The sequence below is a fragment of the Phodopus roborovskii genome, unplaced genomic scaffold (genome assembly GCF_943737965.1).
Source record: "Phodopus roborovskii unplaced genomic scaffold, PHOROB, whole genome shotgun sequence".
NCBI classification, from domain to species: domain Eukaryota; kingdom Metazoa; phylum Chordata; class Mammalia; order Rodentia; family Cricetidae; genus Phodopus; species Phodopus roborovskii.
The window spans coordinates 26,482,581-26,497,711 of NW_026126470.1; the positions used below are offsets into that span (position 1 = coordinate 26,482,581).

The window sequence follows — 15,131 nt, forward strand, 5'->3', positions numbered from 1 at the left end:
CAAGAGAAAACCAATCAACTTAAAAGCCCCAAGAGAGCGTTCCTAAAGGAAATGGCCCAGTGCGCTAGAATTATAACAGCCTATGCATCATGCTGACGGCTCTGCTGGATTAATAGCACTTTTAGTAGTAAGATCCTTTTCATGCTCCAAGGTAGGAAGGAAGCCATTTTTATCTTCAGCACAAGAACTTGGAGACAAATGCCAAATCTCCTAAATCCTACCAGGACAGATTCTCAGGGGAGGACTTCGGCAGAGTCAGCACGAAGCATGAAGCAATAGGAGTTAAGGAAATAAGTTTCCAGGGGCTGCAGAGGCACTCCCTAATTTGAAAGCTTTCCCCGAAGGTCCCTGTAGGGAAGGTTGGGGAGTAGGACAGGCTCTGTACATAACATAAGGATAAAAAAAATCAAAACTGTTCACTGCAGAAGGGACACAAGCCCTACCCCACTCCAAAAGACAGGGTAAACCCCATCCCTGCTTACACCCAGGTAAAAAAAAAATATCAGCTGCACCCATCAGCTTCCTATTCAATCCCCACTGCAACTTTGACTGATTTTTATTTCAAACACACAAAACCTGGTTCCCCCCCCTCTCTCTCTCCCCCTCTCTCTCTGTGGGGGGGAGAGGGGGGAGAGCAGGCTTGTTAATTCAGGGTATAAAGTGACTTTTTAAAAAAGCTCTGCAAAAAGCCTGAGAACCTCTGCATTGGAACCAGAGAGATACTAAGTACATACGGAGTTCAGTAAAAGCCAGAGGTGAGCAGTTGAGCTGTGCCTCATCTACATGGTTACTACACAATCCCCAATAAAGTGGGGGCAGTCTTCAGGCAAGGGGGATAGACAGAAATGCATGAAAGATGGGTAAAAATGCAAAAATCTAGAAAGACACAGGTTCAGCATCCCCAAGCCATGTCAATAGGATGCCCATGCAGAAGATTCCACACCATTCCTTACAGCAGGGTTACAGCCAAACTCAGGTGCCTTAAAAATGGTATGTACGCTCACCTTCGGTGTGTGCGAAAGATGTGTGTGTGTGAAATATGAATGCTTCAAGCATTCCCACTAGGGTCCCACCCCCAAAATATCCCAAACATCCCGGAGTCTGAAATCTGGAATACTCTGAGCCCCAAGCATCCTGGCTAAGAGATATTGAGACCTGTAGCAGCTCTCAGGCTGGGAGATCTCACCAGCGCCTTTCCTTCAGATCTCTCATTCTCAGCAGGGTATCAGCAGTGGTCCAGGCAGCTCTTACATCCAGGAGGCACAATTTTAGTACACCAACAGCTTCTAACAATTAAATCTCAGTGGCATTCATTCTTCCCTGGCCTGGCTCAAGCCGCCCCCTCCCCAATGTGCTTCCTTCTGCCTGCAACCCTCTTACAGGTGTCTGTCCCACGAATCCCCTCAGTTCACTGACGCCTGAAGCCACCAAGGTGCTGTGAGGGAGGCGTCCCCGCCTTTCAATGTGGAATATCAACCTCTCCTGCAGAGCTCAGCCCTTAGCCTCCCCCCGCCCCACCCCCTGCAAAGTTTATCATGGCATAAGTTCCTTTGCTTGTCTTAATTCCATACACACACACACACACACACACACACACACACACACACACGTCAGGAAAGCTGAATGTTCTACTTGTTTTGTTTCCTCTTGTACTGTCGGAGCCCACAACAGAGCCTGACAAGAAGTGAATACTCCATAAAAAGGAAACAAACAACCAAATAAATAAATACTGAATAGATATTGCCCTCAGTCTAAACGGTGACAACTCATACAATAAAAGACAGGCATGGAGGCTGGAGAGGCGGCACCCGCTGTTCCTACCAAGGACCAGGGTTCAATTCCAAGAACCCACATGGCATCTCACACTCATCCGTAACTCCGGTGGGTGGTGCTGCTCTCTTCTGGCCGCCTTGGGCACTGCATGCACATGGCACACAGACACATGCTAGCAAAACACCCATACACAGGAAATTAAAGATTAAGACAGATAATCAGGACCAGCAGGTTCCACACTGCCCTTGTCTGAGAACTGTGCTCCCCTACTCCTGCCTCAACCCAACAAATCCCACCTGCACTTCCTGTCTCCCTCTATGGTTTGAAGCTGCCTGCCAGAAGCTTGGGAATAGCTAAGCTGAGTAGCCTTGTCTGCCTGTAGTCATGGTCACAGGGCAGAGCTGCTCATTTCAAGACTCAGGCAGAGTGAGGGGAAGGTCAGAGCAGCATGATGGCTGTGGTAACATTTCACAGTGACAAGGGTGGGCTCAGAAGGTTCAAAGACCCCTCTCTGGGGGACGAGGGTCAAGGGCAGAATAGGTAGAGCTTCTACATTCTCGAGAACACCGAGATCTCTTAGCAAAACTGAGGAAACAAGTTTTCCAGTGAGTAATTATAGTAAATGGGCCTTTACGCTCCATCAAATTAAATACCCAAGAAGAGTTAGCAATTATCTTTAGGAAGGTTCTCAAATGCACAAGGAAAGATTGATTCTGTAGGGTACCTTAGCTTACTGAGTTCATTTGACAAAATGATACAGATACTGTATCCCATATATCACAAAGTGATACAAATACTGTATCCCATATTATCACAAAGTGATACAGATACTATATGGGACATACAGAGATAATGGGTATTCCAAAGGACATACACATACTAAACAGTGTCAAATCCCTGCTTTCTCAACATACTTGTGAGCCATGCAGCCAAGAGAGAAACCGTGAACAGGCATACCCCTTTAGTAATATTTCCCACGACTCTAAATATTTTGAAATAAAAACTTTGAAACAAATAAATCAAGCTCTAACTGAATGGAATTGTCTGGTTCTAAAAATTAAATCTAAAAACAAGGAAATTTTCTAAAGAAAATACATGCAGAATCCTCGAAACCCTTTTCCTTTTACCTAGAGATTACCTAGAACATTCCACTATAAACATCTCTAATGAATTAAGCAATTTAAAAAAAAAAAAGAAAGCAAATACTTAGTAGGCATCAGCTAAGAAAATGCTGCAAGGAAATGTAGAGAAAAATGTTCCAAACTAAGGTTAAATAAAAGGGGGGATGGTGACTATCTGGGGGCAGAGCTTTTGTTTCACTGAAGTAGTGAGCAAAATCAAATTGTTAATATGCACCATCAGTAAGGAGCAAAGCACAACTTAACTCCATCACTCACCACAAAAATCTCTAAACCAAAGAGCAGACAGATGTAGGAAGAGCCCAGAAGCCACCCAATAGAGTTCCTCCTTTGTTTTTATGGATCCAACTTCTCTCCCAGACTGGCACAAAGGCTGAGCATCAAATACAGCTGTGAAGAGGCAACAAAGACAGAGGACAGCCCTGTGCTCCTGAACAGAAGCCAGAGGGTGAGCAGGAACCTCAGGCCCTGGAAGGACCGCAGGCCAGTCTCTCCTAATATGTGCAAACCCATACACGCCTTGCATGTGCATGCCTGGGAGAGACTCGAATCAGCACAGCAAAGACTTACCGCTGAGCTGACCCTTGAGCAGCACAAGACCAACGCTAAGGCACTCGATGCCAGGCTGACACGGAAGGTCGCAACAACCAAGAGCTTTCCATCTTCACGCTAAATCCAGCCAGCAACTTTCAGATTCCCCGCTAGAGGGACAACCACCACAAGATCCATGCCCACCAGGAGATTTTCCAGAAGACCGGGGACCTCAGAACATGGGGTTCAAAACCCCCTTGTAGCATTCCAAGGAACTGGGAAAATGTAACTAGGTTCTGGGGTAAAAGCCATCAACAGATGTCTAGTGGCCCAGACACGAGGAACTTTAAACTATCTCCTCAAGAAAAAATAAACATGTTTGAAAAACATAACTGCTAGATGGGTGGTGGTGGTGCACCCCTCTAATCCCCACACTTGGGAGCCAAAGGCAGGAGGATCTCTGTAAGACTGAGGCCAGCCTGGTCTACAGAGTGAGCTCCAGGGCAGCCAGGGCTACACGGAGAAACCCTGCCTCAAAAAATACAGAAAGAGAAGGAGGGAGGGAGAGAGGGAGGGAGGGAGGGAGGGAAGGAGGGGGGAGAGGAAGGGAGGGAGGGAGAGGGAGGAAGAAAAGGGAGGGGAGAGAGAGAACAACTCTTTGCTGTATAGGATCACCATGAACAAGAAAGACATGCTCAGAAAAACACATTTTAAGTTTATTTATTTTCCATTTATTTTACGTTCATGAGTGTTTTGCCTGCAGAGGTTGGAAGAAGCATCATCTGATCCTTTGCAATTAAGAGTCAGAGGCTCACAGTTGTTGGCCACCATGTGGATGCTTGGAATTGAACCCAGGTCCTCTGGGAAAGCCATATGCACTCCTAACCACTGGGACATCTCACCAGCCCCCAGAACACATCTTTTTTTTCCAAAGTTATTACATAAAAGTTAGAGTCACACACACACAAAAGCCTGCTTAGCCCAGTGCACCTCTTCTTCAAATTGCTTGGGAACACATTAGCCCCCTGAAAACATAACCTCCTACAGAGAATTTAAGCTTGGGAAAAATCTGAGCTATCACTAATATTAGAGGGGGTGGCAAGATCTATAATTTATTGTATATATTACACTTTTTAATTTGGTCAAAGCCCTGGACAGACAGAGCAAAGGAATACAGTCCAGCAAGTGCAGGTGACTGGGGGAGAAACAGGGGAAGGGACAAAGGATACAGGAGGGTAAGCAAATTATCACATCCCTTGAGCACACAGCAGATTATAATCGTGTTTTTATGATTTACGGTGTCTAGTTCCCTAATGACAGGGCATTCTGTGGCAGACAGAAGGATGTTCCATCCCAATGAACAAAACCCAGACAGTAGATTGGCTAGCCCTACCTTGCCCTAGCTAGGAGTCAACAACCAAAACCACGATCCCACCATTAATACTAAACGGCTCTGGAAGAAGACTCCTCTTACCCACAAACGAAAACGTCTATTAGAGATGAGCTCTAAGCCACACTCTTGAGAAAGGTAAACTTCCTCATGAATACTAGGAAGTAAGTATGTCCCTCTCATACACAGGGCAATGTGTGAAGGATGGAGTGTTTACAGGACACTTCAGTTTTCACCGCCGTTAGCTGTTCTCTGTAGCGGTGGTGGGACTGAATCCAAGGTCTTGCACTAGAGTAAGTACGCACTCTAACAAAATCCATTTTGTTAAAAGATCCGGTTTATTTTTATGTGTATGGACACACACACACACACACACACACACACACACACACGCACGCACGCACACACGCACGTGTATGAAGGTACCAAATAAGGTCCCTGGATGCCCTACAGCTGGAGTCATGAGTGGTTTTGACTAACTTAACAAGGGTGCCAGCAACCAAAACTCCTTAACTCTAGAAGAGCAATGAGTCATTTCTCCAGCCACTATGGTTTTCTTTTTCTTTCTTTTTTTTTTTTTTAAAGTAAAGGCAAATAAATGAAACATTAACAAGTCAATGAATTTTTTTTTCCCATTTAAAAGAGTAAAGATGTCACACTACACAGACAGCTACAACAAAATGTAAGCTCTGAACAGATGGCTTGGGAAAGTGTCTAAGATAAGGAGAAGTCTACCTAGCTTTGTATCTATGTATCCCTTTCTATTTCTGATTCCTGGCACTTTGACCCCATCAAAGTCACTAATTTCCACACAGCCCTTCCCGTTTTGCGCACCTCCTTATGGCGGTGGCCATCGCACACTTACTCTGCACCTTCTCGCTACAGAAATCTCAGCCCTGTTCATCACTAAGACAGCCAAAAGCAAGGGCACTTCAAAACCTACACCGCACTGGACTGCAAGGTCTGCAATTCACATAGACAAACCCTGTCCCCATCACAAAGAGGTCAAAAGTTAACTGCACAAGCCAAGTTTCACTTCTGTGGATGAAGGCAGTGTTGAGTCCCAACCATAAGCTGGCTAACGATGGGCATGCGTTATAATTATTAGTAGCACTTTCCACTCCCCCGAGGTATCTAAAAATTTTATTAAAATAAATGCAGCGATTACCCTTCCGTGACTGGAAACCAGGCCTCCGAGGCCCAAGTGGAAAGGATGAGATGTATTTATTTCAAAGTTAAATTTGAAGTGAAAAAAATCACAAGACAACAGATTGCAAATTTAAAATTAGATTCTGGTGGGAGGTCTTGGTTTGGAGCCTGTTTTTTCCCTATTGGATGCTCTGCCTGAAGAAGATGGAGAGAGCTAAGATTACACTGAGACGAAGCTCTGGAAGTTTTTGTTACTTTGTTACAAGGCACGAACAGAAGTTTTTGCCAAGTCACACACAAATATCCCAACCCAAGAGACCAAGTGCGTTTTACAGCGGATAAGCTATGATCTTTGCTTTAGGAGACTGGTATTTTGACGTATTTATCTTTGCTCTTTAAAGACAGCCCAAAGCAGAAATAAATCATTGTTTTGAAGCTGGGTCTGGGAACCAGGTTTGCTTTTTTTTTTTTAAAACATAATCCAACATAAAGATGATGAAACTCCGAGATAAAAGACCCTGAGGGCAATTCACAGGAAAAGAAAAGACTTCCCAGGTACCTACCCCATCTTTCCGTCTCGTTTTTTGGGTTAACGCTAATGCCTTTCAATTGTTAGACGGGTGCAGCTCTAATCCACAGAAGTGACTCTGAATTCCTTTCCCACCATGTACACACAGCATAGTCACTCCCAACACTGCAGCCCACTGTAGCCCTCCCACCATCTACCAAATACTCCTACTCGACCACAGCGTTCAGACAACATGTCCAGACCTACCTGAAAAGGCAACAGTGGTGCCCAGCCCAACTGGCCCCAAGAGCACTGTGGCATCTAGATACTGAGGCTGGTAATGATGTCAGTGGCTGGAGTTGGGGCGGATGTCAGCACCTGCCCCACAGGGAATCACCTGAGTCTGGGAGAATGAGCCAAAAACCTGGAGGAGACAGAAAAACAGAAAGGCAAAGTGAGGCAGAAGAAAGAAATAGTGTGTTCATCAGTCCTCTAATATCAATTCTAAGTGAAATATGATGCCCTTGGATAAAGGGATGTGACATTAGCTCCAGGATACAACTGCAGGCTCAGTCAGACGCGCATAAACGCCATTTGTACTGATGGCCACAGGTTTTAACCTGCCTGTCTGTGGGTGCACTGGCTGACAGCAGCTGGTTACTGCAAGGGACTGCTCATCGTCGTCTCTAACGGCCAAATTGTGTTAACAGGAAGACAAGGGAGCCTCGACAATCTCACAGAGGCACGTCACTCATAAAGAGACTAGAAACAAATGATGTGGGGGGGGGGGGCCCACAACTTAATTCCACAAACTTTTTTGGCCTCCATGCATTTCCTTCAGGTGGCAAACACCACACTCTGAGAAAGCTCAGGAGGGAAATACAGAGGAAAGAACTTAGGTAAAATGTATAGACGGCACTTAGCAAAATAATTAATAAGAAGACATCAACAAGGACAGCTCCAAGACAGACAGTGTTGGTGAGTTCCTCCATTTTTTACCCTTGAAGCTGATGTTTTTTCTGAGGTGAAACTGCAAACACTAAGGCTAGCAGAAAGGTCTGAAGGGCACCTTTGACAGGACACCCTCTCCAAGCAGACATTCCTGTGTGGGCTGCCGGCCGCCACCACCCGCCGTTGGTGGTTGCAGCAAGGTAGGAACCCGAGATGGCAACAAACCCTTGGACCTGGAACCCTGAGAGAGATGCCTGTGTGGGAAGGAGCCACTCACAGGCAGTAGTAAGTAAACAAATGCACACGTCCGTCTGCACAGAACAGAACAGTGAGTTTTGTTTCTCCTTTATCTTGGGAAACGTGCTGTTTAGCCGCGAAGCCCCGTGACTCACATTGGCAGGGGAAGGAACAGAAGTCCTAGCCATACCCCATTATTAACCCACAATGTGTGTGTAACGAGTATCTCCCATCAATGTGTGTCCTTTCCAGGACTGCCCCCACTGCCACCCTGTCCGTCCCCTTTTCCGAGGCACCCGCCCCTTCTACTGCTCTCTGCAAATTTCCCAAATTTCAAAGCAGTTCCTGAATTGCTTAGGAACTGGCAGATATTAATAAGCAACAACCCATTTATATTGAAATGGACTCATTACCGTGCCAGCTGCCAATAATTTGCAAGGCCGGGTTCTCGCTGGCAGAGCGGCCTTGCAGGCGGCTGTCCTCCACCTGCGCCACGGAGGCTGATAACGCAGTTTTTATACTTAAAAACAAATTGTCCTATCTGCCAGGATTACAATGTTTTCGATCTATATTCTCCTAGACCCGAACAAAGGAACTAACTGAATGGATAAAAATATAGGATGTTATTCAAATGGAAAACAATGCCGAGTCTGTTTGGTATTGTTTGTTTTTGTTTTTAAGTTTCCCTCCTGATTTGGGGAGGAAAAAATTTTGCCCATAACCTTGCCTGTGACTGAAACATGAGGGAGCCTAATAAGGAGCCCACGTTTGCTCTTTTGTAATCAGAAGATGCGCTAAGGGCACAATGAGCCAGCAAGCACTCACTTGGCTGCGAGTGCTCAGACGCCACAGTGACCTTGTGAATGTGTGCCAGGGTGCCATGAGAAACAGTAGTGTCCTGAGTTTTCTTCAAGACTCACAAAGCGTTCTAGGCAACCAGAAGGCAACAAGCTGAGGGATGGGAGACGGAGTCTGGGAAAACCGCTGCACGCATCTGTCACAACTTGGCTTTTCCAGTTGAAAATTCACTTGCAGACTGATAAAGGGCAGACCGTTAATTTTACCACCATCTAAAACTGGGGATAACAACAGTTCCAAACTACTGGGCTGCTGTGAGCACTAAATGAAACCGTTTGTGTTACATAACCCACTGCCCACCTACCCAGTGATCAGGTCTGTTAAATGTGAGCTACCCTTGGTACTACTGTTTAATGTTTGTAGACCATAAGGAGCACACTGGGGGGGGGGGGGCTGCTGTACAAGGGGCTAGCACGACACCAGATCCACTGAATCCTACAAGTAGAAGGAAGCCCACCCCTTACGTTTGTTATGGAACAATCTGGGGACCAGATTAACCCAGCTGGCAATGGGGCACACTCAGCTTGCCAAGGCTCCTGTGTTCACACAAGGCAGGCTTGCACAGCCCAGCAGTTGCCACCGATTTTCTTATGTGACCACCCTGAGTACTGAGGTTTTCTGTCTCCCTGTGGCTCATCTTCCTCATGGACCATCTCCCAGCCAGGTATCGCATGACCAGTTTGCAGGGGGGAGTGTGAACTGGGGCTGAGGAAAGGTACACCACAGGGCTGAAAATCCAACCGCCCCAGTGGAAGGAATGATGAAGATAAAGCAGACATCCCAGAGGTTCTGCAGTGTTCCAGCAGGATTCTCTGCAGCGCTGTTGCTGGGGATGGGGGTTCTTTTGTTCTGTTTGGTGTTGCTTTACAAGTAAGTACCAAGTGTACAGAGAAAAAGAGTATTGTGCTTGCCTTCAAAGTGCCTAGCTTCAATGGTCAGACTCACTAAATTCTAAAAGTAAGTGTGCTGATTCTTACTTTGTCCTTTTTTCATGCCCCAAAACATCTGTAATTAGTCAGTTATTGAGACTCAGAAGAGTTCCTGTTGCCCAAAACCTAAAAGTAGGGAAAGGGATAAGGTAAGGACAAAATTCTGAACATTTCCCTCATACACGATGAACGCCAAGAAGATTTAGGTTTTAGTATTTGTATTAGCTCTCAAATCAGAATGGACGATGGATGGATGGATGGATGGATGGATGGATGGATGGATGGATGGATGGATGGATGGATGGACAGGACAGACAGACGGATAGATCAATCAATTGATCTAGGGTACTAAACTTGTTTAATGACTTAAAACTCAAGAGTAAAGAAAATCCAACAGTGTTTTCATTTATTTGTTTTTTAAACTGTTAAAGACAAAGACGTGGAGTGACTTCCATACAGAAATAATTTAAAATAGAGGGGCGTGTAAGATGGCCCGCGGGGAAGGGCTCCTGCCACCAAGCCTGAAGATCTGAGTTTGACTACAGGGGTGTCATAGCAAAAAGACAAAACCCTCCCACAAGTTGTCCTGTGACTGCCACACATGTTCCATGATGAGCTCAGTGTGAGTGAATGTGTGTGTGTGTCCCCATCTGTCTGTGCACACACTCCCACACATACAAATAAAATGAAATTAAAAATAAAAAGGATAAAGGCAGTTAGGACTGGGAAAAGAATCAAAGTCAAATGGGAAGCAAGGGTGGCGGCGGCGCACGCCTACTGAGCTACACGGCCGGCCGGCTTAATCTCACAGGAAGCCGGCAACACCGGCCCTGCACCGTGGCGCCTGTAAACCCCACCAAGCCCCCATCGCTCTCAGCAGGACGCATGGCCCAGGACAAAGACGGGAGCTCCATCCTTCCGCATGGGCTCAGCAACAGATCTCTCATGCATACTTCTTTATTTGGCGACTGACTGGGGAAGTAAATACAAACCTAAAATTCTGAAAGCAGCAGTTTGGAATAGATTGCAAAGAACACTGGAGAATGCCCTGCCTGTCACTTCCTGGGAGGCTCTCCCCGGACAGCGCTTGCCATCCAAGGTGCTGGACTATGACAGAGGGGTGGACCCCAGTCAGACATTTTGGCCCTGACCAGTGACCACACTCACCTTGTGTAAGGACAGTCCCACCGAGACGGTGAGTCTGCAGGGTTTGTCAGAGCTGAGACTCCAGTGAGGACTCTCACACAAGGATGGGCGCCCACCTGCTTCTCAAATGGCCCGCAAGACCACCCAGGGCTCTGGGACTGATCAAGAATCTTAGCGCAAACTCAATCAACTCTCAGTATAGATGAATGAGCGTGACATGGAACCAATTCTTACTCCGTAAAACACGAATGAAATGACCAGTTTTTTTGTTTTTTGTTTTTTTGGTTTTTTTTTTTTTTTTTTTTGAGGCAAATATCAACAAATATTCTAAACAGCCAAATGAAAATCCCCCAGAGTTTCCATGTACACCATTGCCCTAGTTCTGAGCAATGTTCCCAATGGAGACAAATACAGCCTCTAGGTGATGAAGCAAGGGGCAGATTCACAGCATCACCATTTGCTGGGGTGCAGGCTACAAGTCGGGAGCCATCTGCTAAAGCAATTATAGTTCTGGACCTCTGGCAATGCCTAACAAACAGGTTCTACTGGGGCAGCCGTTAGCACACTGGGACTGAAGTCACCTGTCCTACCCCACCTAGGGGGAGCTACCATTTAAGGAAAGCACACACTCCGCCTTGCACTTGTGTTGATGATGGCTTTGGGCCAAAATACTCAGTTTCCTGAAGTTCTTCCCGTTTGTCACCTTGCAGCTTCACTCAGACACCTCCGGCTGGGACCCGCCAAGGCACCGGGACACCATCACCACTGCAAAGCCTCCTCTACTACTGTCGTTTGGAGTGTGGAAACCTCCAGTCCCATGGGGATCTGCTCCACAGCTGGCGAGCCGAGCCCCCAAATATCCACCAGCCTGGTGCTAAGAATGGCTCCAATGAGGCCCAGCTTGCTCAAGTGGATTTGAGGACCTTTCCAGGACACAGTACGACAGTGACATTAATTCAAAAAGAAAAACAGATTTTTTTTTTTTTTTTAAACCGCAAGCATCATCTTTCTCTCTGTCATTTCTAAAAGCTGTAAAGAAAGCGGCTGACCACTGGAGCATCCCACGCAGCATCCCAGCATAACGGCCGTCTGAGGCCAGAGCACGCACAGCTTTGGGCCCTCGGCTCTTGACACTGTTCGCCTCCTCAAGTCAGAGTTGCACAAGAAGCACACCCATAATGCTGTGTGAGAAAATGGAATCTTTTGTTCCCACCTCCCTAAAATAATGGGAAAGAAACTAACTGTAATTAATGTCTAAGGCTGCAACCATGTCCTTTGTCACTGCCATGAGGCTCAACTGTCAGGGCATTGCCAGTGACAGCAAAGGGTTGTCAGAGGCGCGGGAGAACAAAGTAGGAGAGGATGGGTTTCCAGTGGAAGCACTCTCAAACCTCCAAAGAAACAACCCTTACACTGCATCCCAGAATAAGGCTCGCATGGTCGTCTCAGGTCAGGGGAGCTTTCAGAACACACCACTTTGCTCCACAATCATTTTCCAGAATCAAGCCACTCACACATCTTCCCTTGTACAGATCTGCCTCTCGTTCTCATGGAAACTAAAGCTTCCACCGTGCAACAGGAAAGCCAGTTTCCCGGGACACATGGCATTGTGGATAGTAGGCGAGATCCGCTAGTCATCCACGGTCAAGAACTAACGATCCAGGAGGGAGATGTGGTTCAAATCCTCAGGTTTTTCCAAACCTAATGATCATCCTTGAGCCACAGAATGTGGTTCCAGGTCAGTGCACAGGAGCTTTGAACCCAGATCTTCTTGGGCCCAACTAACTTACAGATAGGTGATCAGGGCCTCCTTTTCCCTTGCAGAGCAAAACGAAGTCACTAGCTAGTTTAAATCTCCCAACTTCTCCATAAGCCAAACTCCATGCCCAGAGCTGCCATTCACATGGAAAAAGGCGCCACCCTGGAATCTCCAGAGTGAGGCCACAAGACCAGGAAGCCAACATGGCCACCATGCCTATGAACCTCTGTGACACAGAGATGACAGGAAAGATCACTCGAATGGTGGGCTGAGAAACCATTTCTTTGGCAATCCAGAAGGAATCCTGCCCTTCTCTGGGGCTGCTTTCTTCTGTGGCTCTGTTCCAGATACTATTGGCTGGAAGTCCTAAGAGACGGCAGAGCTGTTGCGTACTGCAGGTAGAGGGAGGCCTCGCACTGCACTGGCGATTCAGGAAAGGGAGACACTCTAGCAATGTCAGGTCTGTATATGTATATGAATATGTGATCAACAGTCCAATGGGTCACTAATAGCCAAAGGGGTTGATAAGTCTCATGGGAAACCAGTTAACCATTTTGAAATTAAGTTGAATGACTTTTTAAATTGTTTTAAACTAATTCTTCCTGAGAATTTTCAAAGTGTAAAAGAATTCTTTCGCCATGAGTCTCATCTTTTTTTTTCCCCCTTTCTTTCCCCTCCCCCCCCCTTTTGGGCTTCATCTGCCTCCTGAGTACTGGAACCACCACACCTGGTTCAAATTCCATCTTTTAGAAGATGCCAGAATAGAATTTGTAGACTAGGCTGTGTCACAAGGTGGACCAATACAACGGTGTTCAAAGAGCCTGAAGTCAAGAGTCCCAGTCTGGACCAAGACACTCCTTTACTCCCACTCAACAGTTCATCTGAAAATCACTCAAGTCCTTTGACAACTATACCACGAAGCCTTCCAGCGTCAATCATTCATTATTCTAGGATCTGACTACTTCCGCTTTAGGAGAGCTGAAATTGAGTGCCTCTCGTAATCGTGATGTCGTATTCGGCTCTAGTCAGCAGAGCCTTTCTCCCTTCCCAGTGGGACATCTTACAAAAAACAGTATCACAAAAAACAGCGCTTAAAAACAGGTTTTACAAGAGTTATGCTTGGCTCAAGTAGAACATCTGGTAACCTAAGTTTCCTGGGCAGATGATGTGTGTCTGAGACGAGGCGTGAGAACATCTTCCCATGGTGCCTATAGCCTGAGAGAAGTGTGACCACCTCCCCACACTTTGACATTATTAATAGCGAATGACAAGAAAAACTGACCAATTCTGCAAGAAGAAGCTGCTGAAGCTTGGGACATGGTCTTTAAGGGGTTAAGCATTTAGCTTGATTTAAGAGAATGGGAAGAAATGGACCAGTGATGGGATCTAATCGTATAAAAGAGAAAGGATGAAACTTTCCTCTTTTTTTGCTAAGAACTAAGGCATCACTTTGAACCTTAAACAAAAACTCAGTGATAACTGACATTTTGGTTTACTTTCTTAAATGCTTTTTTTTTTTTTAAAGGAAAAAAAAAATCTAAAGTATCCCCTTCTATGTATTAGTCAGTTTGTGCTGCTATAACAAAACACCTATGGCAGGATAATCTATACACAATAAAGATTTATTCTTCATAGTTCTAGAGACTAGAAGGTCCCAAATCAAGGGACCAGCAATCCGGTGCCTAGGGAAAGCCTGCTTCTCAATATTTGATGGTGACCAAAGGTCTTGCCTGGCCTCTAAAAAAAAATTTTATTTTTATTTTATGTGTATAAGCAACTTGCATGTCCATCTGTGAACCACGTTCATGCCTGGAGATCATGGAGGCCAGAATAGGGCAGCAGATCCCCGGGAACTGGAGTTACAAATGGTTGTGAGCAGCCATGTGAATGCTGGGAATTAGACCCAGGTCCTCTGCAAAACCAGCCTGTGCTCATGAGTGCTGAGCCGCCTCCCCAGCTCCTTCTGCCCCTTTCTAAGTACTCTTGGGGCCTTGTCACCTCCCAAAGCCATCGCCTCTTCCCACCTTTCAGTCTCAGGTTCCAACATCTGCTGGGAGGAGACAGCAGCAGGGAACACCAGCAAAGGGGGAGACCAGCGAGGGACAGCGGCGAGGGAGGAGACCTCCCCTCAAAAAAGATCAGATAGAAAGGTCATTTAGGTGAAGACACAGCTAACAGCCAATTGCACCCAACAAAGGGCCAAAAAAAACGAGACCAAATAAGAATCAACAGAACACCTCGAATAACCAGTGAGAGGACTCTCAGCAACTGTGAGAAGCACACCTGCAAAGGTGATTACATTACCAAGAGGCAAGCGCTTATCATAAAAAGAAAAATGATGCCTTTACCTTAACTCTGATTCAAGTCCTGCCTCCAAGATCCTCTAGACTTGCAGGTACCCACTACACTCACTGATTCCTTAAGGTCCATTTAAATAAGGTCTTCAGCAACCCCTGTCCCACAGCTGTGTCAATCACAGGTCAATGTGACCAAGATGTATAATTAAGATCATCAAAGAGCCTCTGAGACAGACACAGTACTCCCGACTGACCTGTCCACCCGTAAGATGAGAAGTCAGTGTAGCCTAAGGCACTGCAGAATTCTAGTGATGCTCTGGGCAGCCAGGCCAGCACAGAGAACCCGACAGTGAAGAACACATAGGGAGAAAACAGGGAAATCGAGGTAACTGTGGAGTTCCAGGTAACTCAACCCAATCTTTCTCACCAACCATCCTCCTTAAAATTACGAGGAAAGGTCGGCC

At 46.2% G+C, this 15,131-nt stretch overlaps 1 protein-coding gene across 1 annotated transcript in view; it reads right to left on the reverse strand.

Annotated features, from left to right (window-relative positions):
• Tiam1 (TIAM Rac1 associated GEF 1) overlaps positions 1 to 6,905 on the reverse strand; it is a 119,075-nt gene extending 112,170 nt beyond the window's left edge. Inside the window, exon 1 of the mRNA XM_051191808.1 lies at positions 6,758 to 6,905. The gene's annotated coding sequence lies outside the window, so the exon portion shown is untranslated. The remainder of the gene's footprint in view (positions 1 to 6,757) is intronic.
• Between the last annotated feature and the right edge of the window lie 8,226 nt (positions 6,906 to 15,131).